Source organism: Trematomus bernacchii, unplaced genomic scaffold, assembly GCF_902827165.1.
Source record: "Trematomus bernacchii unplaced genomic scaffold, fTreBer1.1, whole genome shotgun sequence".
Classification (NCBI taxonomy): domain Eukaryota; kingdom Metazoa; phylum Chordata; class Actinopteri; order Perciformes; family Nototheniidae; genus Trematomus; species Trematomus bernacchii.
Genome location: NW_022987720.1, coordinates 6,907,523 through 6,933,746, shown reverse-complemented (window position 1 = coordinate 6,933,746; position 26,224 = coordinate 6,907,523).

The window sequence follows — 26,224 nt, the reverse complement described above, 5'->3', positions numbered from 1 at the left end:
TCACAGAGCACCGAAGGACGGACTCGAGACCTCCAGCATGTCCCCATAACAGTGGGACTCTGTTTCTTTCACAGCTCCAGCAGAGACCAGGGGAAAATCACCTCTCTCTGCCCGCTCACAGAGCACCGAAGGACGGACTCGAGACCTCCAGCATGTCCCCATAACAGTGGGACCTCCATAACCTTGCACACCCTGAGTCCCCGGGCCCCCACAGTTAAGCACTCCCCCACGGACTAAACACAGGTATTCACACCCACCAGAACCTCGTGCCCCTGGTGACCTTACAAGGGGGTGGTTTTATGGTGCTTCTGTGTCCGCCCATCAGCATCCATATTCGGCCTTCTTCACGGCATCACCCCCCCTTCTGTGGAGGGTATTCTCGTGCCCCTGGTGGTCTTACAAGGGGGTGGTTTTATGGTGCTTCTGTGTCCGCCCATCAGCATCCATATTCGGCCTTCTTCACGGCATCACCCCCCCTTCTGTGGAGGGTATTCTCGTGCCCCTGGTGGTCTTACAAGGGGGTGGTTTTATGGTGCTTCTGTGTCCGCCCATCAGCATCCATATTCGGCCTTCTTCACGGCATCACCCCCCCTTCTGTGGAGGGTATTCTCGTGCCCCTGGTGGTCTTACAAGGGGGTGGTTTTATGGTGCTTCTGTGTCCGCCCATCAGCATCCATATTCGGCCTTCTTCACGGCATCACCCCCCCTTCTGTGGAGGGTATTCTCGTGCCCCTGGTGGTCTTACAAGGGGGTGGTTTTATGGTGCTTCTGTGTCCGCCCATCAGCATCCATATTCGGCCTTCTTCACGGCATCACCCCCCCTTCTGGGCTGGAGGTTCAAACACTTTAACTTTTGTTCACCCTCCTCTGGCTTACACCTCCTCCGCCAACACTTGAGCGCTCATCACAGGGTTCAGCACCAAGGAGAGTGCCTCCCCGGTGCTGATGGAAAGTGGCACTTTTTCTGCCCCTGGTAACCATCAAGGTTATTGTTTTTTTTTTTTTTTTTATTTTATTTTAACAAAAACCACAGTACACAGAGCCTAAAACATAAACTATTTACACGTACTACTGCTGCTATAACAGTACTACTAAATTTCTTAACCTACGTTTTAAAGTGCAGTTATGCGCCCTGGAGGTGTTGCACTGTTAACAAAATGTATGCCCAGGATTCTGGCACCTTCCCTGGCTTGTAAAGTGCAGTTATGCGCCCTGGAGATATTGTACTATTTACAAAATGTATACACAGGATTATAATAATAATTATATACACGGTATACATATTCACAATGTTTAGCGGGATTCAGGGGACCAAATTAGGCGTCTAATTCTTACGGTGCACCAGGGCAAACAGGTTGAGTCCACGGCCCCTGCCCCATCATCAGGAGTGTCAACCAGCCCCGGTCCCGACTTCATTGGCCTCTTTCCCTCCCGCTTCCGCTTCCGCTGCTGCTGCCGTTCCAATGACCCATCAGGTGAAGATGATGGAGCAGTACTGTTATAGCAGCCCTCTTCGGAGGTCTCCCCATCTGACAGCGGTAGACATCCTTCTGATGATGATGCAGCTGCTGCCGCATCTGATGACGCCCTGAACATGGAGCGGATTCTCAATGCCTCCTTTATTCCTGGCGCATTCGCGTAGAACCGGTCCGCCGTGGTTACGTCGTGACACATAAACCTGGCGAGAATCGACCGGCTTTCTGGATCTTGGTGATGCTTGATATTGTCAGCCAGGGCAGTGCGCAGGATTGTGAAGGTGACGGCTGTTTCTAGCCCAGCATCAGCCCATGCCCTCTTCAAGTGAGCATTCAGGTTCTTGGAGGCCCGATTCCCCCTTGTGAAAAGGAAGAATTCATTCTGAGGACCCAGCAATGCCTCTTTAATCCCCATCCACCGCATGACCCAGCTAAACTCCTCTACTGTAAGCGCCAGCTGTGCTTCGCCATATGTCTTGGCCGTCTTGTGATCCTGCACATGGATGATGTAGCCCTCAGCAGTTCCCCTTATGGCTGCCTCTAAGACCTCACTGTTTTTCATGTTTGCGTACACGCCCGTACGGTGGCCATACAGGAGGCTCCAATGGAGGGTGAGATAGCCATAGAGAAGCTTCTGGGTGGTTGAGGTCGGCGTGCCGGCCATCAGGTCGAGGAGCTCCGGGATGCGCTTCTCAGCGGCCGCCATGGCGGCGAGAAGCTCCGCCTGGCTCGGCAGACGATCCAGTTTGTTCCTCTTCACCTTAAACTGATGTAGAGTGACTGCCTTATTCAAGTGTTTCATGTTGGCTTTCACCTCTCTCATTATGTGGGTCATATCAGACTGGGTGAGCTTGCACCCCCGGGGATTTGACTCAGACATGTACCCCATGAACTGGTGCACATTCTTCAGGAAGAACTCTGATGTTGTGACTGCCCGGCCCGGCTTTACAATATACTCGCTCCAGCCACGGATCATCTTCATGTTTCTTAGGAACAGCCAGTCTGACAGGCGGTTAACACCATGGGCCATGTATACTATGAAGTTCTTTATCCGGCTGATCTTCGACACAACATTGTCTTTCTGTTTTACTGTCGGAGCGACACCCAAACAATGATCCAAGTATGTCTGAAGGTACGCCTCCATGCTTCTAGGCAACGTGATTTCACGCATGGTATTCCCCCGTCCACACCCAGTGGACCAGTAATTTGAGGGAGAGGGCAAGTCATTAGCCAGCTTAGAGGCACGGGTCTTCCGGCATACAGGGGTCTCGCTACCGGAGGCTACTGCAAACATGACAGTTTCCACCGGGGTCTTCACAGGGGTCTCGCTACCGGAGGCTACTGCAAACATGACAGTTTCCACCGGGGTCTTCACAGGGGTCTCGCTACCGGAGGCTACTGCAAACATGACAGTTTCCACCGGGGTATTCACAGGGGTCTCGCTACCGGAGGCTACTGCAAACATGACAGTCTTCACCGGGCTTTTCACAGGGGTCTCGCTACCGGAGGCTACTGCAAACATGACAGTCTTCACCGGGCTCTTCCCAGGGGTCTCGCTACCGGAGGAAACTGGTAATATGACAGTCTTCACTGGGCTCTTCACAGGGTTCTTGACCGGTCTCTTTCCACCGGAGGCTACTGCAAGCATGACAGTCTTCACTTGGCTCTTCACAGTGTTCTTTACCGGTCTCTTCCCACCGGAGGCTACTGCAAGCATGACAGTCTTCACCGGGCTCCTCACAGGGGTCTCGCTACCGGAGGTTACTGGGGACTGCATGACAGTCTTCACCGGGCTCTTCACAGGGGTATTGCTGCCTGAGGCTACTGTGTTTATGCCGGAGGTACTTGGGATTGCCAGGCCCTTAAATCGTATACATTCGTCCTCTTCCTCAAGAACAGCAGCACTCTGCTTCCTGGGTTTTAGCTCCTTTTTCAGCCTGGAGCGCAGGGTCTTCACCTCATCATTGAGGGCATCCTTCTGAGCCCTCAATGCCACATTTTCCAGCATCACCTGCCTGCAGTCCTCGTTGTCACACTCGGTATGTGGGGAGAAGGGTGGAGGGTGCCCGGGGTATTCCTCCTCATTGTCTATATCCAATGATGTAGCCATTCCAATGATGGGGTTAGTCTCACGGAGGTCATGGAGCAACTGCAGTGCCACACTATGCTTCAGCCTTGCCATGACCTGCTGTGCCTCATGTCGGGACAACTCAGGGTGGTCATGTTTTACATGACGGTCCAGTCTCTTCCCAGCGTACGAACACCCAGCGATGGGACAGGGTTTGGTCCGAACATTTATCCTTCCACTGGCTATTTTCAGGAGGATTCCCCTCTCCTCCAAGTTCCGCACTGCATGCTTGTGCTTAAGGTGTTTGTTCAATGCCAGATAGAAGAGTCTGCACACCGGGCATTCAGATGACATCCTTACTGAAACACACATAATGAATTTGATCAAAATGATGTTATAGTTCTCCGTTTATATGCGTTAGCGTGAGCGGTGGTTGCGACACTGGGTCCGATGCATCAATTCATGGTGCATGGACGAAGGGAAGTATTGGGTTACCACCGGGTCAGATGGTCCCACTTCCGCACCAACGCGGGGCTGGTGATGGCAACATTGGGTCCGATGCATCAATACATGGTGCCCCGACCATGAGAGGGTTTGGGGTACCCCAGAACCAGGCACCACCCCAGCAGGAAACGGGTTGTATGGTCAAAGGAGGAAAGAGTGATAGAACCGGGGTAAAGCAAAGAAAGTGTCCGACAATAGTGACTTGTGAGGCGGCCAGAGAGTCTGTCATATCTCGGTCCTATCCTCCAGGCAACGCTGTGGCCAAAACTGGGCTAAAAACTAAAAAAACTAAAAAATATTTCATCCAGGGAAATTTGGGTGAAAATGAAAAAAAAGTACCCGGAAATAGTGCTTCATTAGCCAGCAGCAGTCCCCTGTCGACTCATGTGACATTCCTCCAGGGTTACATAGAACCAGGGTGTGGGGTCCGAGCCATCTCTGAGACATCTCTAGTCCGTGTTGATAATGGGGGAAATGTACCCCAAAATAGTCCTTCATTAGCCAGCAGCAGTCCCCTGTCGACTCATGTGACATTCCTCCAGGGTTACATAGAACCAGGGTGTGGGGTCCGAGCCATCTCTGAGACATCTCTAGTCCGTGTTGATAATGGGGGAAATGTACCCCAAAAAAGTGCATCATGACTCAGCAATCATCACACTCAACTTTGGTGAGAACCGGCCAAAAATGGTCAAAATCCGTCAATGTGGGGGGTGAAACGGCTGTACGCGAGCCCTGGGGGGGCACCCGGGACCGGGCAGTGCCCCCGGCAGAAGGAACCGGGTCAAACGGGCCAAAACAGGAAAAAAAATAAAAATAAAAAGAACCAGGCAAAAGGGGGGAAAATGGGAAAAAAGTGTCCGAAAATAGTGCCTCATGACCCCGCAGGTGTCCCCCGCAGACTCCCCTGACATTCCTCCATGGTCAAAATCAACAAACTCAACTTTTGTGAGAGCCGGCCAAAAATGGTCAAAATCCGTCAATGTGGGGGGTGAAACGGCTGTACGCGAGCCCTGGGGGGGCACCCGGGACCGGGCAGTGCCCCCGGCAGAAGGAACCGGGTCAAACGGGCCAAAACAGGAAAAAAAATAAAAATAAAAAGAACCAGGCAAAAGGGGGGAAAATGGGAAAAAAGTGTCCGAAAATAGTGCCTCATGACCCCGCAGGAGTCCCCCGCGGACTCCCCTGACATTCCTCCATGGTCAAAATCAACAAACTCAACTTTTGTGAGAGCCGGCAAAAAATGGTCAAAATCCGTCAATGTGGGGGGTGAAACGGCTGTACGCGAGCCCTGGGGGGGCACCCGGGACCGGGCAGTGCCCCCGGCAGAAGGAACCGGGTCAAACGGGCCAAAACAGGAAAAAAAAATAAAAATAAAAAGAACCAGGCAAAAGGGGGGAAAATGGGAAAAAAGTGTCCGAAAATAGTGCCTCATGACCCCGCAGGAGTCCCCCGCGGACTCCCCTGACATTCCTCCATGGTCGAAATCATCCAATTCAACTTTGGTGAGAACCGGGAAAAGGGGTCAAAATGTAAAAATTGTACCCCAAAATAGTGCCTCATGACCCCGCAGGAGTCCCCCGCGGACTCCCCTGACATTCCTCCATGGTCGAAATCATCCAACTCAACTTTGGTGATAACCGGGCAAAGGGGTCAAAATGTAAAAATTATACCCCAAAATAGTGCCTCAAAATCGGGTAGAGTCACCTGCAAAGTGCCCTCGCATTCCTCCATGGCTCAAAATGTCGAACTTAAACTATTTGGAGAACCAGGAAAATGTAAAAAATACGCCCCAAAATAGTGTCTCATAATCGGGTAGAGTCACCTGGAAAGTGCCCTCGCATTCCTCAGCAGCAGGCCGCCTATGAGCACCCAAATTCGGCCTTCTTGACGCACCACCACCCCTTCTGTGGAGGGTATTCTCGTGCCCCTGGTGACTCTACAAGGGGGGTGGTTTTTATGGTGCTTCGATGTCCGCCTATGAGCACCCAAATTCGGCCTTCTTGACGCACCACCACCCCTTCTGTGGAGGGTATTCTCGTGCCCCTGGTGACTCTACAAGGGGGGTGGTTTTTATGGTGCTTCGATGTCCGCCCATCAGCATCCATATTCGGCCTTCTTGACGCACCACCACCCCTTCTGTGGAGGGTATTCTCGTGCCCCTGGTGACTCTACAAGGGGGGTGGTTTTTATGGTGCTTCGATGTCCGCCCATCAGCATCCATATTCGGCCTTCTTGACGCACCACCACCCCTTCTGTGGAGGGTATCCTCGTGCCCCCGGTGACTCTACAAGGGGGGTGGTTTTTATGGTGCTTCGATGTCCGCCTATGAGCACCCAAATTCGGCCTTCTTGACGCACCACCACCCCTTCTGTGGAGGGTATTCTCGTGCTCCTGGTGACTCTACAAGGGGGGTGGTTTTTATGGTGCTTCGATGTCCGCCCATCAGCATCCATATTCGGCCTTCTTGACGCACCACCACCCCTTCTGTGGAGGGTATTCTCGTGCCCCTGGTGACTCTACAAGGGGGGTGGTTTTTATGGTGCTTCGATGTCCGCCCATCAGCATCCATATTCGGCCTTCTTGACGCACCACCACCCCTTCTGTGGAGGGTATTCTCGTGCCCTGGTGACTCTACAAGGGGGGTGGTTTTTATGGTGCTTCGATGTCCGCCCATCAGCATCCATATTCGGCCTTCTTGACGCACCACCACCCCTTCTGTGGAGGGTATTCTCGTGCCCCTGGTGACTCTACAAGGGGGGTGGTTTTTATGGTGCTTCGATGTCCGCCTATGAGCACCCAAATTCGGCCTGGATCATCCAGGATTTGTGGGCTAAGCTCCATAAACTGACTAAATCACCCAGAGAGGTCACCTTTCTAGCCCGCTCACAGAGCCCCCAAGGACGGACTAGAGACCTCCAGCAGCAGTCCCCAACAGTGGGACTTCCATAACCTTGCACTCACTTCACTTGTCTCACACACACCCAGGGGGGTGAAAGAGGACACATTGGAGCACACATTGACCCAGCAGTAAGTGCTTGAAACGGGGGTAAAGATTTGTCAAACAGTGGGGTAACATGTTTCAAATGACAGCACACTGCTGCTTGTTGGCAGGCTGACTCAGTTCACTTGTCTCACACACACCCAGGGGGGGAAAGATAACACTTGTACATGGGGAAAAGTTGTTTGAAATAGTATAATATCTCCAGGGCGCATAACTGCACTTTACAAGCCAGAAATAATGTTTAAATGGTCGGGGAAAGTATTTTTAAATGTCTGGAAGAGAGTTTTAGACAGTCATTTTGCACGAAATCATTTAACATTGACGCTTTCCTGAAAATGCACAGAATATGTGCTTTTTCAGGAGACTGTCAATGTTAAATGATATCTCGCAAAATGACTGACTAAAACCCCGGAATAAGTGTTTGAAAGGCGGGGAAAAGTTGTTTAAAATAGGCTGATACCTCCAGGACGCATAACATGGGTAAAAAGTGTGTTAAAAGGTCGGGGAACATGTTTCAAATGACAGCACACTGCTGCTTGTTGGCAGGCTGACTCAGTTCACTTGTCTCACACACACCCAGGGGGGGAAAGATAACACTTGTACCCAGGAATAAGTGTTTGAAAGGCGGGGAAAAGTTGTTTGAAATAGTATAATATCTCCAGGGCGCATAACTGCACTTTACAAGCCAGAAATAATGTTTAAATGGTCGGGGAAAGTATTTTTAAATGTCTGGAAGAGAGTTTTAGACAGTCATTTTGCACGAAATCATTTAACATTGACGCTTTCCTGAAAATGCACAGAATATGTGCTTTTTCAGGAGACTGTCAATGTTAAATGATATCTCGCAAAATGACTGACTAAAACCCCGGAATAAGTGTTTGAAAGGCAGGGAAAAGTTGTTTAAAATAGGCTGATACCTCCAGGACGCATAACATGGGTAAAAAGTGTGTTAAAAGGTCGGGGAACATGTTTCAAATGACAGCACACTGCTGCTTGTTGGCAGGCTGACTCACTTCACTTGTCTCACACACACCCAGGGGGAAGAAATATAACACTTGTACCCAGGAATAAGTGTTTGAAAGGCGGGGAAAAGTTGTTTGAAATAGTATAATATCTCCAGGGCACATAACTGCACTTTACAAGCCAGAAATAATGTTTAAATGGTCGGGGAAAGTATTTTTAAATGTCTGGAAGAGAGTTTTAGACAGTCATTTTGCACGAAATCATTTAACATTGACGCTTTCCTGAAAATGCACAGAATATGTGCTTTTTCAGGAGACTGTCAATGTTAAATGATATCTCACAAAATGACTGACTAAAACCCCGGAATAAGTATTTGAAAGGCGGGGAAAAGTTGTTTAAAATAGGCTGATACCTCCAGGACGCATAACATGGGTAAAAAGTGTGTTAAAAGGTCGGGGAACATGTTTCAAATGACAGCAAACTGCTGCTTGTTGGCAGGCTGACTCACTTCACTTGTCTCACACACACCCAGGGGGGGAGAAAGAGGACACATTGGTGCACACATTGACCCAGGAAAGAGTCTTCAAAACACAGGTAAAAGTGTGTTAAACAGTGGGGTAACATGTTTCAAATGACAGCACACTGCTGCTTGTTGGCAGGCTGACTCACTTCACTTGTCTCACACACACCCAGGGGGGTGAACCAACACACATTGACCCAGGAAAGAGTCTTCAAAACACAGGTAAAAGTGTGTTAAACAGTGGGGTAACATGTTTCAAATGACAGCACACTGCTGCTTGTTGGCAGGCTGACTCACTTCACTTGTCTCACACACACCCAGGGGGGTGAAAGAGCACACATTGACCCAGCAGTAAGTCCTCAAAACACAGGTAAAAGTGTGTTAAACAGTGGGGTAACATGTTTCAAATGACAGCACACTGCTGCTTGTTGGCAGGCTGACTCACTTCACTTGTCTCACACACACCCAGGGGGGTGAAAGAGCACACATTGACCCAGCAGTAAGTCCTCAAAACACAGGTAAAAGTGTGTTAAACAGTGGGGTAACATGTTTCAAATGACAGCACACTGCTGCTTGTTGGCAGGCTGACTCACTTCACTTGTCTCACACACACCCAGGGGGGAGAAAGAGGGCACATTGGAGCACACATTGACCCAGCAGTAAGTGCTTGAAACGTGGCTAAAGGTGTGTTAAACTGTGGGGGTAACATGTTTCAAATGACAGCACACTGCTGCTTGTTGACAGGCTGACTCACTTCACTTGTCTCACACACACCCAGGGGGAAGAAATATAACACTTGTACCCAGGAATAAGTGTTTGAAATGAGGGGAAAAGTTGTTTGAAATAGTATAATATCTCCAGGGCGCATAACTGCACTTTACAAGCCAGAAATAATGTTTAAATGGTCGGGGAAAGTATTTTTAAATGTCTGGAAGAGAGTTTTAGACAGTCATTTTGCACGAAATCATTTAACATTGACGCTTTCCTGAAAATGCACAGAATATGTGCTTTTTCAGGAGACTGTCAATGTTAAATGATTTCGTGCAAAATGACTGGCTAAAACCCCGGAATAAGTGTTTGAAAGGCGGGGAAAAGTTGTTTAAAATAGTCTGATACCTCCAGGGCGCATCACCAAAAATGTACAAGCCAGGGAAGATGCCTGAATCCCGGATACTTTAGGTCTGTCACTTAGGGTGACCGCACCACTCCGACGCTCCCGAGAGCGGACGTCCATTGTTTGTAAGGCACCTAAGAGGGATAAGGGAATGCTCTGGTTTTTGGACAAAATTAACATGGGATCACTCCCGTCACCGGACGTACTTCGTCTCACTGGAATAGTAACGGTCATAGTGAATATAAAATCGTCCCCATGTATCCGGCCAATGACGGGAGAGTTTTGAAAGAGACAAAACACTGTTCCATACATTTAAAAAACACTTAAACAATTAACAATGTTTACCCAGGATTCAGGCCTCTTCCCTGGCTTGTAAAGTGCAGTTATGCGCCTTGGAGGTATTGCACTATTTACAAAATGTATACCCAGGATTCTGGCCCCTTCCCTGGCTTGTAAAGTGCAGTTATGCGCCCTGGAGATATTATACTATTTCAAACAACTTTTCCCCTCCTTTCAAACACTTATTCCTGGGTACAAGTGTTATATTTCTTCCCCTGGGTGTGGTGTGAGACAAGTGAAGTGAGTCAGCCTGCCAACAAGCAGCAGTGTGCTGTCATTTCAAACATGTTACCCCACTGTTTAACACACTTTTACCTGTGTTTTGAAGACTCTTTCCTGGGTCAATGTGTGCTCATAATGTGCCCTCTTTCTCCCCCCTGGTGTGTGTGAGACAAGTGAAGTGAGTCAGCCTGTCCAAACAAGCAGCAGTTGTGCTGTCATTTGAACATGTTACCCCACTGTTTTAAACACACTTTTACCGGTGTTTTGAGACTCTTTCCTGGGTCAATTGTTGTGCTCTTTCACCCCCCTGGGTGTGTGTGAGACAAGTGAAGTGAGTCAGCCTTCCAACAAGCCAGCAGTTGTGCTTGTTCATTTCAAAAATAAACATTGTACCCCACTGTTTTAAACACCCATTTTACCTGTTGTTTGAAGGACCTTTCCTGGGTCATTGGTGTGCTCTTTCACCCCCTGGGTGTTGTGTAGGGACAAAGTGGTAAAAGTGGAAGTCCAGCCTGGCCCAACAAGCAGCCAGTGTGCTGTCCATTTCAAACATGTTACCCCACTGTTTAAACACCACTTTACCTGTGTTTGAGGACTCTTTCTGGGTCATGTGTGCCCCCCCCCCTCTTTCACCCCCACCTGGGTGTGTGTGAGACAAGTGAATGTGAGTCAGCTCTGCCAACAAGCAGGCAGTGATTGCTGTTCATTTGAAAAACATGTCCCCGACCTTTTAACACCCCACTTTTTTTACCCATGTTATGCGGTCCTCCTGGAGGTGATCAGCCTATTTTAAACAACTTTCTCCCCGCCTTTCAAACACTTATTCCGGGGTTTTAGTCAGTCATTTTGCGAGATATCATTTAACATTGACAGTCTCCTGTAAAAAGCACATATTCTGTGCATTTTCAGGAGAGCGTCTATGTTAAATGATTTCGTGCAAAATGACTGTCTAAAACTCTCTTCCAGACATTTAAAAATACTTTCCCAGACCATTTAAACATTATTTCTGGCTTGTAAAGTGCAGTTATGCGCCCTGGAGATATATACTATTTCAAACAACTTTTCCCCACCTTTTCAAACACTTATTCCTGGGTACAAGTGGTTATCTTTGCCCCCCCTGGGTGTAGTGTGAGACAAGTGAACTGAGTCAGCCTGCCAAACAAGCAGCAGTGTGCTGTTCATTTGAAACATGTTACCCCCACTGTTTGACACACCTTTAGCCACGTTTTCAAGCACTTACTGCTGGGTCAATGTGTGCTCCAATGTGTCCTCTTTCACCCCCCTGGGTGGTTGTGAGACAAGTGAAGTGAGTGCAAGGTTATGGAAGTCCCACTGTTGGGGACTGCTGCTGGAGGTCTATAGTCCGTCCTTGGGGGCTCTGTGAGCGGGCTAGAAAGGTGACCTCTCTGGGTGATTTAGTCAGTTTATGGAGCTTAGCCCACAAATCCTGGATGATCCAGGCCGAATTTGGGGTGCTCATAGGCGGACATCGAAGCACCATAAAAACCACCCCCCTTGTAAGACCACCAGGGGCACGAGAATACCCTCCACAGAAGGGGGGGGTGATGCCGTGAAGAAGGCCGAATATGGATGCTGATGGGCGGACATCGAAGCACCATAAAAACCACCCCCCTTGTAGAGTCACCAGGGGCACGAGAATACCCTCCACAGAAGGGGTGGTGGTGCGTGAAGAAGGCCGAATATGGATGCTGATGGGCGGACACAGAAGCACCATAAAACCACCCCCTTGTAAGACCACCAGGGGCACGAGAATACCCTCCACAGAAGGAGGGGTGATGCCGCGAAGAAGGCCGAATATGGATGCTGATGGCGGACACAGAAGCACCATAAAACCACCCCCTTGTAAGGTCACCAGGGGCACGAGGTTCTGGTGGGTGTGAATACCTGTGTTTAGTCCGTGGGGGAGTGCTTAACTGTGGGGGCCCGGGGACTCAGGGTGTGCAAGGTTATGGAGGTCCCACTGTTAGGGGCCCATGCTGGAGGTAATTAGTCCGTCCTTGGGGCTCTGTGAGCGGGCAAAAAGAGGTGATTTCCCCCTGGTCTCTGCTGGAGGTGCAGAGTCCCACTGTTAGGGGCCCATGCTGGAGGTAATTAGTCCGTCCTTCGGGGCTCTGTGAGCGGGCAATGAGAGGTGATTTTCCCGGTCTCCGCCCTGGAGGTGTGAAATAAACAGAGTCCCCCTGTTAGGGACTGGTGCTGGAGGTCTCTAGTCCGTCCTTCGGTGCTCTGTGAGCGGGCAGAGAGAGGTGATTTTCCCCTGGTCTCTGCTGGAGCTGTGAAAGAAACAGAGTCCCACTGTTATGGGGACATGCTGGAGGTCTCGAGTCCGTCCTTCGGTGTTCTGTGAGCGGGCAGAGAGAGGTGATTTTCCCCTGGTCTCTGCTGGAGCTGTGAAAGAAACAGAGTCCCACTGTTATGGGGACATGCTGGAGGTCTCGAGTCCGTCCTTCGGTGCTCTGTGAGCGGGCAGAGAGAGGTGATTTTCCCCTGGTCTCTGCTGGAGCTGTGAAAGAAACAGAGTCCCACTGTTATGGGGACATGCTGGAGGTCTCGAGTCCGTCCTTCGGTGCTCTGTGAGCGGGCAGAGAGAGGTGATTTTCCCCTGGTCTCTGCTGGAGCTGTGAAAGAAACAGAGTCCCACTGTTATGGGGACATGCTGGAGGTCTCGAGTCCGTCCTTCGGTGCTCTGTGAGCGGGCAGAGAGAGGTGATTTTCCCCTGGTCTCTGCTGGAGCTGTGAAAGAAACAGAGTCCCACTGTTATGGGGACATGCTGGAGGTCTCGAGTCCGTCCTTCGGTGCTCTGTGAGCGGGCAGAGAGAGGTGATTTTCCCCTGGTCTCTGCTGGAGCTGTGAAAGAAACAGAGTCCCACTGTTATGGGGACATGCTGGAGGTCTCGAGTCCGTCCTTCGGTGCTCTGTGAGCGGGCAGAGAGAGGTGATTTTCCCCTGGTCTCTGCTGGGGCTGTGAAAGAAACAGAGTCCCACTGTTATGGGGACATGCTGGAGGTAATTAGTCCGTCCTTGGGGCTCTGTGAGGGGGCAGAGAGAGGTGATTTCCCCCTGGTCTCTGCTGGAGGTGCAGAGTCCCACTGTTAGGGGCCCATGCTGGAGGTAATTAGTCCGTCCTTGGGGCTCTGTGAGCGGGCAGAGAGAGGTGATTTTCCCCTGGTCTCTGCTGGAGCTGTGAAAGAAACAGAATCCCACTGTTATGGGGACATGCTGGAGGTAATTAGTCCGTCCTTGGGGCTCTGTGAGGGGGCAGAGAGAGGTGATTTCCCCCTGGTCTCTGCTGGAGCTGTGAAATAACAGAGTCCCCCTGTTAGGGACTGGTGCTGGAGGTCTCTAGTCCGTCCTTCGGTGCTCTGTGAGCGGGCAAAAAGAGGTGATTTCCCCCTGGTCTCTGCTGGAGGTGCAGAGTCCCACTGTTAGGGGCCCATGCTGGAGGTAATTAGTCCGTCCTTGGGGCTCTGTGAGCGGGCAGAGAGAGGTGATTTTCCCCTGGTCTCTGCTGGAGCTGTGAAATAAACAGAGTCCCACTGTTATGGGGACATGCTGGAGGTAATTAGTCCGTCCTTGGGGCTCTGTGAGGGGGCAGAGAGAGGTGATTTCCCCCTGGTCTCTGCTGGAGGTGCAGAGTCCCACTGTTAGGGGCCCATGCTGGAGGTAATTAGTCCGTCCTTGGGGCTCTGTGAGCGGGCAGAGAGAGGTGATTTTCCCCTGGTCTCTGCTGGAGCTGTGAAAGAAACAGAGTCCCACTGTTATGGGGACATGCTGGAGGTAATTAGTCCGTCCTTGGGGCTCTGTGAGCGGGGCAGAGAGAGGTGATTTTCCCCTGGTCTCTGCTGGAGCTGTGAAAGAAACAGAGTCCCACTGTTATGGGGACATGCTGGAGGTAATTAGTCCGTCCTTGGGGCTCTGTGAGGGGGCAGAGAGAGGTGATTTCCCCCTGGTCTCTGCTGGAGGTGCAGAGTCCCACTGTTAGGGGCCCATGCTGGAGGTAATTAGTCCGTCCTTGGGGCTCTGTGAGCGGGCAGAGAGAGGTGATTTCCCCCTGGTCTCTGCTGGAGCTGTGAAAGAAACAGAGTCCCACTGTTATGGGGACATGCTGGAGGTAATTAGTCCGTCCTTGGGGCTCTGTGAGGGGGCAGAGAGAGGTGATTTCCCCCTGGTCTCTGCTGGAGGTGCAGAGTCCCACTGTTAGGGGCCCATGCTGGAGGTAATTAGTCCGTCCTTGGGGCTCTGTGAGCGGGCAGAGAGAGGTGATTTCCCCCTGGTCTCTGCTGGAGGTGCAGAGTCCCACTGTTAGGGGCCCATGCTGGAGGTAATTAGTCCGTCCTTCGGGGCTCTGTGAGCGGGCAATGAGAGGTGATTTTCCCGGTCTCCGCCCTGGAGGTGTGAAATAAACAGAGTCCCACTGTTAGGGACTGGTGCTGGAGGTCTCTAGTCCGTCCTTCGGGGCTCTGTGCGCGGGCAGAGAGAGGTGATTTCCCCCTGGTCTCTCCTGGAGGTGTGAAATAAACAGAGTGCTACATTTTGTAAATAGTGCAATATCTCCAGGGCGCATAACTGCACTTTACAAGCCAGAAATAATGTTTAAATGGTCGGGGAAAGTATTTTTAAATGTCTGGAAGAGAGTTTTAGACAGTCATTTTGCACGAAATCATTTAACATAGACGCTCTCCTGAAAATGCACAGAATATGTGCTTTTTCAGGAGACCGTCAATGTTAAATGATTTCGTGCAAAATGACTGGCTAAAACCTCGGAATAAGTGTTTGAAAGGCGGGGAAAAGTTGTTTAAAATAGTCTGATACCTCCAGGGCGCATCACCAAAAATGTACAAGCCAGGGAAGATGCCTGAATCCCGGATACTTTAGGTCTGTCACTTAGGGTGACCGCACCACTCCGACGCTCCCGAGAGCGGACGTCCATTGTTTGTAAGGCACCTAAGAGGGATAAGGGAATGCTCTGGTTTTTGGACAAAATTAACATGGGATCACTCCCGTCACCGGACGTACTTCGTCTCACTGGAATAGTAACGGTCATAGTGAATATAAAATCGTCCCCATGTATCCGGCCAATGACGGGAGAGTTTTGAAAGAGACAAAACACTGTTCCATACATTTAAAAACACTTAAACAATTAAACAATGTTTACCCCAGGATTCAGGCCTCTTCCCTGGCTTGTAAAGTGCAGTTATGCGCCTTGGAGGTATTGCACTATTTACAAAATGTATACCCAGGATTCTGGCCCCTTCCCTGGCTTGTAAAGTGCAGTTATGCGCCCTGGAGATATTATACTATTTCAAACAACTTTTCCCCTCCTTTCAAACACTTATTCCTGGGTACAAGTGTTATATTTCTTCCCCCTGGGTGTGTGTGAGACAAGTGAAGTGAGTCAGCCTGCCAACAAGCAGCAGTGTGCTGTCATTTCAAACATGTTACCCCCACTGTTTAACACACTTTTACCTGTGTTTTGAAGACTCTTTCCTGGGTCAATGTGTGCTCTTTCACCCCCCTGGGTGTGTGTGAGACAAGTGAAGTGAGTCAGCCTGCCAACAAGCAGCAGTGTGCTGTCATTTCAAACATGTTACCCCACTGTTTAACACACTTTTACCTGTGTTTTGAGGACTCTTTCCTGGGTCAATGTGTGCTCTTTCTCCCCCCCTGGGTGTGTGTGAGACAAGTGAAGTGAGTCAGCCTGCCAACAAGCAGCAGTGTGCTGTCATTTCAAACATGTTACCCCACTGTTTAACACACTTTTACCTGTGTTTTGAGGACTCTTTCCTGGGTCAATGTGTGCTCTTTCTCCCCCCCTGGGTGTGTGTGAGACAAGTGAAGTGAGTCAGCCTGCCAACAAGCAGCAGTGTGCTGTCATTTCAAACATGTTACCCCACTGTTTAACACACTTTTACCTGTGTTTTGAGGACTCTTTCCTGGGTCAATGTGTGCTCTTTCTCCCCCCCTGGGTGTGTGTGAGACAAGTGAAGTGAGTCAGCCTGCCAACAAGCAGCAGTGTGCTGTCATTTCAAACATGTTACCCCACTGTTTAACACACTTTTACCTGTGTTTTGAGGACTCTTTCCTGGGTCAATGTGTGCTCTTTCACCCCCCCTGGGTGTGTGTGAGACAAGTGAAGTGAGTCAGCCTGCCAACAAGCAGCAGTGTGCTGTCATTTGAAACATGTTCCCCGACCTTTTAACACACTTTTTACCCATGTTATGCGTCCTGGAGGTATCAGCCTATTTGAAACAACTTTTCCCCGCCTTTCAAACACTTATTCCGGGGTTTTAGTCAGTCATTTTGCGAGATATCATTTAACATTGACAGTCTCCTGAAAAAGCACATATTCTGTGCATTTTCAGGAGAGCGTCTATGTTAAATGATTTCGTGCAAAATGACTGTCTAAAACTCTCTTCCAGACATTTAAAAATACTTTCCCCGACCATTTAAACATTATTTCTGGCTTGTAAAGTGCAGTTATGCGCCCTGGAGATATTATACTATTTCAAACAACTTTTCCCCGCCTTTCAAACACTTATTCCTGGGTACAAGTGTTATATTTCTTCCCCCTGGGTGTGTGTGAGACAAGTGAAGTGAGTCAGCCTGCCAACAAGCAGCAGTGTGCTGTCATTTGAAACATGTTCCCCGACCTTTTAACACACTTTTTACCCATGTTATGCGTCCTGGAGGTATCAGCCTATTTTAAACAACTTTTCCCCGCCTTTCAAACACTTATTCCGGGGTTTTAGTCAGTCATTTTGCGAGATATCATTTAACATTGACAGTCTCCTGAAAAAGCACATATTCTGTGCATTTTCAGGAGAGCGTCTATGTTAAATGATTTCGTGCAAAATGACTGTCTAAAACTCTCTTCCAGACATTTAAAAATACTTTCCCAGACCATTTAAACATTATTTCTGGCTTGTAAAGTGCAGTTATGCGCCCTGGAGATATTATACTATTTCAAACAACTTTTCCCCACCTTTCAAACACTTATTCCTGGGTACAAGTGTTATCTTTCCCCCCCTGGGTGTATGTGAGACAAGTGAACTGAGTCAGCCTGCCAACAAGCAGCAGTGTGCTGTCATTTGAAACATGTTACCCCACTGTTTGACACACCTTTAGCCACGTTTCAAGCACTTACTGCTGGGTCAATGTGTGCTCCAATGTGTCCTCTTTCACCCCCCTGGGTGTGTGTGAGACAAGTGAAGTGAGTGCAAGGTTATGGAAGTCCCACTGTTGGGGACTGCTGCTGGAGGTCTATAGTCCGTCCTTGGGGGCTCTGTGAGCGGGCTAGAAAGGTGACCTCTCTGGGTGATTTAGTCAGTTTATGGAGCTTAGCCCACAAATCCTGGATGATCCAGGCCGAATTTGGGTGCTCATAGGCGGACATCGAAGCACCATAAAAACCACCCCCCTTGTAAGACCACCAGGGGCACGAGAATACCCTCCACAGAAGGGGGGGTGATGCCGTGAAGAAGGCCGAATATGGATGCTGATGGGCGGACATCGAAGCACCATAAAAACCACCCCCCTTGTAGAGTCACCAGGGGCACGAGAATACCCTCCACAGAAGGGGTGGTGGTGCGTGAAGAAGGCCGAATATGGATGCTGATGGGCGGACACAGAAGCACCATAAAACCACCCCCTTGTAAGACCACCAGGGGCACGAGAATACCCTCCACAGAAGGGGGGGTGATGCTGTGAAGAAGGCCGAATATGGATGCTGATGGGCGGACACAGAAGCACCATAAAACCACCCCCCTTGTAAGACCACCAGGGGCACGAGAATACCCTCCACAGAAGGGGGGGTGATGCCGTGAAGAAGGCCGAATATGGATGCTGATGGGCGGACACAGAAGCACCATAAAACCACCCCCTTGTAAGGTCACCAGGGGCACGAGGTTCTGGTGGGTGTGAATACCTGTGTTTAGTCCGTGGGGGAGTGCTTAACTGTGGGGGCCCGGGGACTCAGGGTGTGCAAGGTTATGGAGGTCCCACTGTTAGGGGCCCATGCTGGAGGTAATTAGTCCGTCCTTGGGGCTCTGTGAGCGGGCAAAAAGAGGTGATTTCCCCCTGGTCTCTGCTGGAGGTGCAGAGTCCCACTGTTAGGGGCCCATGCTGGAGGTAATTAGTCCGTCCTTCGGGGCTCTGTGAGCGGGCAATGAGAGGTGATTTTCCCGGTCTCCGCCCTGGAGGTGTGAAATAAACAGAGTCCCCCTGTTAGGGACTGGTGCTGGAGGTCTCTAGTCCGTCCTTCGGTGCTCTGTGAGCGGGCAGAGAGAGGTGATTTTCCCCTGGTCTCTGCTGGAGCTGTGAAAGAAACAGAGTCCCACTGTTATGGGGACATGCTGGAGGTCTCGAGTCCGTCCTTCGGTGTTCTGTGAGCGGGCAGAGAGAGGTGATTTTCCCCTGGTCTCTGCTGGAGCTGTGAAAGAAACAGAGTCCCACTGTTATGGGGACATGCTGGAGGTCTCGAGTCCGTCCTTCGGTGCTCTGTGAGCGGGCAGAGAGAGGTGATTTTCCCCTGGTCTCTGCTGGAGCTGTGAAAGAAACAGAGTCCCACTGTTATGGGGACATGCTGGAGGTCTCGAGTCCGTCCTTCGGTGCTCTGTGAGCGGGCAGAGAGAGGTGATTTTCCCCTGGTCTCTGCTGGAGCTGTGAAAGAAACAGAGTCCCACTGTTATGGGGACATGCTGGAGGTCTCGAGTCCGTCCTTCGGTGCTCTGTGAGCGGGCAGAGAGAGGTGATTTTCCCCTGGTCTCTGCTGGAGCTGTGAAAGAAACAGAGTCCCACTGTTATGGGGACATGCTGGAGGTCTCGAGTCCGTCCTTCGGGGCTCTGTGAGCGGGCAGAGAGAGGTGATTTTCCCCTGGTCTCTGCTGGAGCTGTGAAAGAAACAGAGTCCCACTGTTATGGGGACATGCTGGAGGTCTCGAGTCCGTCCTTCGGTGCTCTGTGAGCGGGCAGAGAGAGGTGATTTTCCCCTGGTCTCTGCTGGGGCTGTGAAAGAAACAGAGTCCCACTGTTATGGGGACATGCTGGAGGTAATTAGTCCGTCCTTGGGGCTCTGTGAGGGGGCAGAGAGAGGTGATTTCCCCCTGGTCTCTGCTGGAGGTGCAGAGTCCCACTGTTAGGGGCCCATGCTGGAGGTAATTAGTCCGTCCTTGGGGCTCTGTGAGCGGGCAGAGAGAGGTGATTTTCCCCTGGTCTCTGCTGGAGCTGTGAAAGAAACAGAGTCCCACTGTTATGGGGACATGCTGGAGGTAATTAGTCCGTCCTTGGGGCTCTGTGAGGGGGCAGAGAGAGGTGATTTCCCCCTGGTCTCTGCTGGAGGTGCAGAGTCCCACTGTTAGGGGCCCATGCTGGAGGTAATTAGTCCGTCCTTGGGGCTCTGTGAGGGGGCAGAGAGAGGTGATTTCCCCCTGGTCTCTGCTGGAGGTGCAGAGTCCCACTGTTAGGGGCCCATGCTGGAGGTAATTAGTCCGTCCTTGGGGCTCTGTGAGCGGGCAGAGAGAGGTGATTTTCCCCTGGTCTCTGCTGGAGCTGTGAAAGAAACAGAGTCCCACTGTTATGGGGACATGCTGGAGGTAATTAGTCCGTCCTTGGGGCTCTGTGAGGGGGCAGAGAGAGGTGATTTCCCCCTGGTCTCTGCTGGAGGTGCAGAGTCCCACTGTTAGGGGCCCATGCTGGAGGTAATTAGTCCGTCCTTGGGGCTCTGTGAGCGGGCAGAGAGAGGTGATTTTCCCCTGGTCTCTGCTGGAGCTGTGAAAGAAACAGAGTCCCACTGTTATGGGGACATGCTGGAGGTCTCGAGTCCGTCCTTCGGTGCTCTGTGAGCGGGCAGAGAGAGGTGATTTTCCCCTGGTCTCTGCTGGAGCTGTGAAAGAAACAGAGTCCCACTGTTATGGGGACATGCTGGAGGTAATTAGTCCGTCCTTGGGGCTCTGTGAGGGGGCAGAGAGAGGTGATTTCCCCCTGGTCTCTGCTGGAGGTGCAGAGTCCCACTGTTAGGGGCCCATGCTGGAGGTAATTAGTCCGTCCTTGGGGCTCTGTGAGCGGGCAGAGAGAGGTGATTTCCCCCTGGTCTCTGCTGGAGGTGCAGAGTCCCACTGTTAGGGGCCCATGCTGGAGGTAATTAGTCCGTCCTTCGGGGCTCTGTGAGCGGGCAATGAGAGGTGATTTTCCCGGTCTCCGCCCTGGAGGTGTGAAATAAACAGAGTCCCACTGTTAGGGACTGGTGCTGGAGGTCTCTAGTCCGTCCTTCGGGGCTCTGTGAGCGGGCAAAGAGAGTTGGTTTTCCCGGTCTCCGCCCTGGAGGTGTGAATGCAGGTGCCTGCATTTAAACAGATTCACCAGTTTATAACATTACTTTAGCCCTGATCAGAGCCCTTTTTTATGGGTAAGAAAGTGGCTTTTTTCCAGTTCTGCCTCCATAGGCGTCTTCGTCGTCATTTTTCCATTACCGACACTTCTTTTGCCTCCGTCTAACTCCACTTTTTCCATGTGTAACATTGTTCCTTCTGTATTGCCCCTTCTTCCGCCGCACAGTCACAGCTGTTCCCTGATTCGCGGGACCCGCAGCCTCTTTTGACTTCGGAGCCTTTCCCTTTACATTTTCTTCCACTTTTTCCACCACAGCCGTCTTCCCCTTCATTTTCTCTTGCGAAACACTGCCTCGCTTTTCATTTTTGACCGCTGATTCAATGTTTCCCAACACTTCTTTGTCCGTCACTTTCACTTCCTCATTCCTGACGCGTGATATCCGCATTCCAGAAATCACGTTGCTCCTCTTCGTAATATCTTCGGTCCCAGACCTCATATTCTCTCAGGAATAGTCCCCCCCGACAGCTGTGCTGTTCAGGGGGGTTCTCAGCACAAAATCCTCCAAAGATTCCTCCGTAATTCCACTTTTTTCCCCGGTTCTCCACCAAACAATCTCGCTGCCTCTGACACAAATGCGCCACCGGGCGTGCACAGGGTGGTATGGCCGTAAGCAAAGAGTTTGGAGGGACATTGGCTTCCTATAGCTGGGTGTCAGAGAGGGGTTGTAGGTCCCCGGGCCCAGTTTGGGTGCTGAAAGGCGGACTGCCCACCTCCATGTCGATGCCCAGCAGCTGGGGGGGGGCTGCTGAAGGTCCCAGGCCGTGCTGTGAGCCTTTCTCCCCCGCTTCAGCACCTGGGCGCTCTCCGGGGTCCTGGAGAGTCATTTCCAGCCTTCTCTCTGCACTTTTTCGGGGGAATGCTCCTCTCCTCTCCTCTCCTCATTGATTCAAACAGATTCAGCAGTTTCTAACAAGACTTTAGCCCTGATCAGAGCCCTGTTTTCTCAAATCGTATTTTCAGAATCTGACCCTCTGCCGTAACTCCGCTCCCCGAGGTCCTAGAGACTCGGCGATAGTACCGTTGGATGCGGGGTACGTGGAAATGGGGGGGTACAAAAAAAGCCTGAACCGAACAGAGCTTGTTATCAAAAGTTATGGATTAGTAGCAAGATTTCACAATGGAGCTCTCCGGGGTGCTGGAGGTCTCTAGTCCGTCCTTGGGGGCTCTGTGAGCGGGCAGAGAGAGGTGATTTCCCCCTGGTCTCTCCTGGAGGTGTGAAATAAACAGAGTGCTACATTTTGTAAATAGTGCAATATCTCCAGGGCGCATAACTGCACTTTACAAGCCAGAAATAATGTTTAAATGGTCGGGGAAAGTATTTTTAAATGTCTGGAAGAGAGTTTTAGACAGTCATTTTGCACGAAATCATTTAACATAGACGCTCTCCTGAAAATGCACAGAATATGTGCTTTTTCAGGAGACCGTCAATGTTAAATGATTTCGTGCAAAATGACTGGCTAAAACCCCGGAATAAGTGTTTGAAAGGCGGGGAAAAGTTGTTTAAAATAGTCTGATACCTCCAGGGCGCATCACCAAAAATGTACAAGCCAGGGAAGATGCCTGAATCCCGGATACTTTAGGTCTGTCACTTAGGGTGACCGCACCACTCCGACGCTCCCGAGAGCGGACGTCCATTGTTTGTAAGGCACCTAAGAGGGATAAGAGTCAGAATAGCATTGTTGATTGTGCTCATTACACTTGGCACCTTTCTGGTTGGATGGGGAGTACGATATCATGAAAGACATGGATCCATTAGTTCACTCGTAGAAAATGCCCACATCACTAACAAAACACCAGCTGTGTTTCAGAGACTTTCACTTATCCCCAGAGCCAAAAGATCAGTTGAGCAACAAGAGGAGGAGTTAGAAATACTCGTTCCCAAAGATGAGGAGGTTACAATCAAGATCATTCACCCCCCCTATATGCAGTTCTTGTATCAAATGATGAGATGGGTTTAAGTGATCGGAATATTTAAGTGATGGGAATTTACAATTTAGGGGAATCTCCAAATACACTGGATCCATGTTTTAGTCTGTACCAGAAACACCCCCGTTAAGACTATGGACAACCGACTGGTGACCTGAGCACAATTATTGAAAAGTTATTACAGTAGAAACAGGGTACTAACCCACGAGGACAACTGTATGTCCAAACTCTATGAACAAAATTCCCCAACAGATTGTGGCGACTGTGCACAGATGTATCCAGTCACAAAAGTTACTATTGTTCTAAGTAATAGTGAGATTTAAAATATTGGAGAATATATGGAGACGTCCTTTTATAGTGTGTGAAACATGTGGTGCTTGAAACATGTAAGTATTTCAATTTATAGAAGAAAATGGTTTCCTGAAAGAGTTATTTGGAGTAGATGTGTTACAGTGGGAGAAAAAACAATGTTTAGAGATATAGTACATTTATTAGTAGACATTAATTGTGTTTAGATGGCATTTAACAATTAAAACAGATAGTATGATTAGAAGATAGAGTGGAGAAGGTTAGATTTACTTTACCTCAGTGTGTTAGAATTTCTATAGGTAATGCGTCCCGAGACCTGGACTCTCTCTCTCTCTGCCTGTCAGACTGCTACGACCCCTATCAGACAAAAGACCTCACTACAGGAGACTCCTCCTCCTCCTCCTCCTCCATCGAACAGACAGAGAACCAGAGCTGAACCAACAACGACAAGACTGCATCCAGAACCTTCTCCACCTGCGGCATCCAGAACCAGAACAGCATGCTGACATAAAGAGGCATACTCTCATCAGTCCCTAACCCAGGACATGAAGTTCCAAGCTGAGCCACGAGATTTGGCACAAGAGCAGAGTGTGGGACATGAAAGCAGAATACGCCCTCCATACAACAGCGAAGAGACTGTAAAGAAGGAGATGAAATGCAAAGCAGTTGGGCCACTGAAAAGAGTACCAGCGAAAGGATTTAAGAGCTGATGGACTGAGGAGAAGACGGAACCAGAGGAGTTGGCATGGTCTAACAGAATGTGAGGGGGTCGTGGCTTGAGACAACAAGAGGAGGAGAAAAGGAAAACGGGAGTGAGTGAGTTTATACATAAACACACTTATTCACAAACAAACTTGAATTGACTTGATAAATACGTAAAGACAAAAAGATTTATTAGCCATGAATTCATAAATTGGTAAATTAAAATAGTAATAAAGAGGAAACTGTTAAAGTAAAATGAGGAAATAATCCTAAAACACACTGAGGGTACTGTGAGATAAAGGGGTAGACATGATGGAAATATTCACCACACTTTACACTTTAAGCAGTGAGTGTTATGGGACTTAGGAGTACAGAGTAGAACATATTTTTCTATCTTTCCATCATGGAAACGAATTATTCCCTAAGAGATTTTATTCATGGGTGAATTTGGTAGAGATCTAATGTGTTACAATATTGATCTACAGCTAAAGGGATAGTTTTAGTGACCACTCTATAAGAGCAGACAAATCTGTGTTAGTTGGACAATGTTAAAGGGAGAGCTAATACCAAGCCAAATATAGTATCCCAATCTAAAGTATTGTTTTCGCCATTGTAGCATAGTTATTACCATAGGAGAACTGTTAAGGTGGAAATAACATTTGTTTGTCCAAGATGTAGAGTTTTAAAGGACACTGGGCAAAGAGCGATTGCAAATTTAATTTTGGAAAAAGCAATATAATTGGGAGTAATACATGCGGGGCCTTGGATCACTCATTGCAATGATGCATATTTTTGACAACCCATATCGTTTAGGGAGAAGGGGTCACTCAACCCACCCAGCAGTTGTTTTAAATCTTACTTGTAGCTTCACAGGGAGCGCACGGCACCAAATTATGAGTTTAAAAGACAAGCGCCACCACCTCCTGATGGTCATCCATTTAATCAGGGATGACCTGAAATTTAGAGATGTTATTTAAAGTAGAAACATATACATAAGTGAAAATTCCTAAATTGAACTACAAACCATGGATGAAATAACTACTGTTTTTAAAATCCTTGCTAGAGGAGGGAGTAACTGTTACATGCTCGGACACCCAAGGTTCCACACACTGTTAAAGGGGTTAGCATAGTTCTTTAAGTAGACTAGAATTGAAGAGAAATTAGTATAATGAGTTATTGATATTCCACCGGTTTTCACACCATTTAAGGAACTTTATCACTGCATTAGAACAGACCACCCAAAGGTGCTGAAGTAGGAACCATAAGTGATGAAATTCTCCAATTGTTGTAACTGACAAAAATCTTCTCCCAGAAATGACTGTCTGAAATGCCGTATCCCAGAGTAGATGTTTGATGGTATCATGGAACTAAAACCTTGTACGCAGTCTTGCCACAGGATTAGACTGGGACCTGTGCACTTGTACAGCCAGTGATGTTTTATATGCAGTACCAATGACAGTGGGGCAGTTAATCAACATGGCGAAACACCCCAAAACCAGTAGGGCTAAGAGACCAGTCAAAGGAGGGAGTTTAGGCTCCACAGTGTACAAGGATAGCATAGGGGGGCCCAGGGGAGTGCTAGATGTTGGAGTTGCATTCCATGTACCCGCACCCTAACGTACCGATTGATCACCACGGCCTTTTCTAGAGAACATATTACTTTCATACTTTAAAAAGTATGAAAGGGGGGAGGGTACATTTCTCATAAGGGAACAGTTTCAATTGCTAGCAGAACAAGACGACTCAACCCATATACAGATATTGATGAAAATGATGACAGTTTGTTTGAATGATGTTAAATGATAGGGATGTTCAGAGATGAGATTGTTCAATGAATGTCCAGCGAATGTCCAGCTAAGCTGATCCTTTAAATGATGAAATCATGTAAAAAAGTGAACCAGTTGCAATACTAAAATGGAGTGAATCCATTTCAATTTACTGTACACTATTCCAAGAATAGTTTATTTTTTATTTACTTTATACCATTCCTACACCAAGTTTTGTGTTTTTTCTTTTTCTTACCACACTATTCTAAAATAGTTTCTCTTTTTATGTTTTATACTGTTATTAGTGATGCGATTTTTAAATTGTATGTTTTTTATGCTTTGTATAACAAGTGCCTTAACAACTGAATGTGGTATGGGAACGGTTTCTGTGAGAGGAGGGAGTAAGAAATGTTCCAATACCACAAGTTGCTGCTATATTGAATGATTAAAACTAGAAGTTATGCACAAGGGAAAACTTTTATGTTTGAAGACCAGCCAAAGTATTTTTTGTATTTGTTGTATTTTTGATGATGGTTATTTAAACCATTACATTTATGATTGTATGTTTTTTGATATGAGATATGTACTATGCACAGTTCATATGAAGAACTCATTGATTTCAGTATTGTGTTCACACCTTAAAAGGTGTGAAAGGAGGGATTGTTAGAAATTAAAATCAATGTTTTATGGCATGATTTAGTCTAAAACATACCGTCAGTTTAAAAGCAGTCAGATGAAGAACTCATTACTTTTAGTATTGTGTTCACACCTTAAAAGGTGTGAAAGGAGGGATTGTTAGAAATTAAAATCAATGTTAAACAGCATAATTCAGTCTAAAATATATCGTCAGTTTAAAGCTGTTTTATTGTGGAAAAAAACCCGGAAGTTCTCAGGAAATCAATGCCAA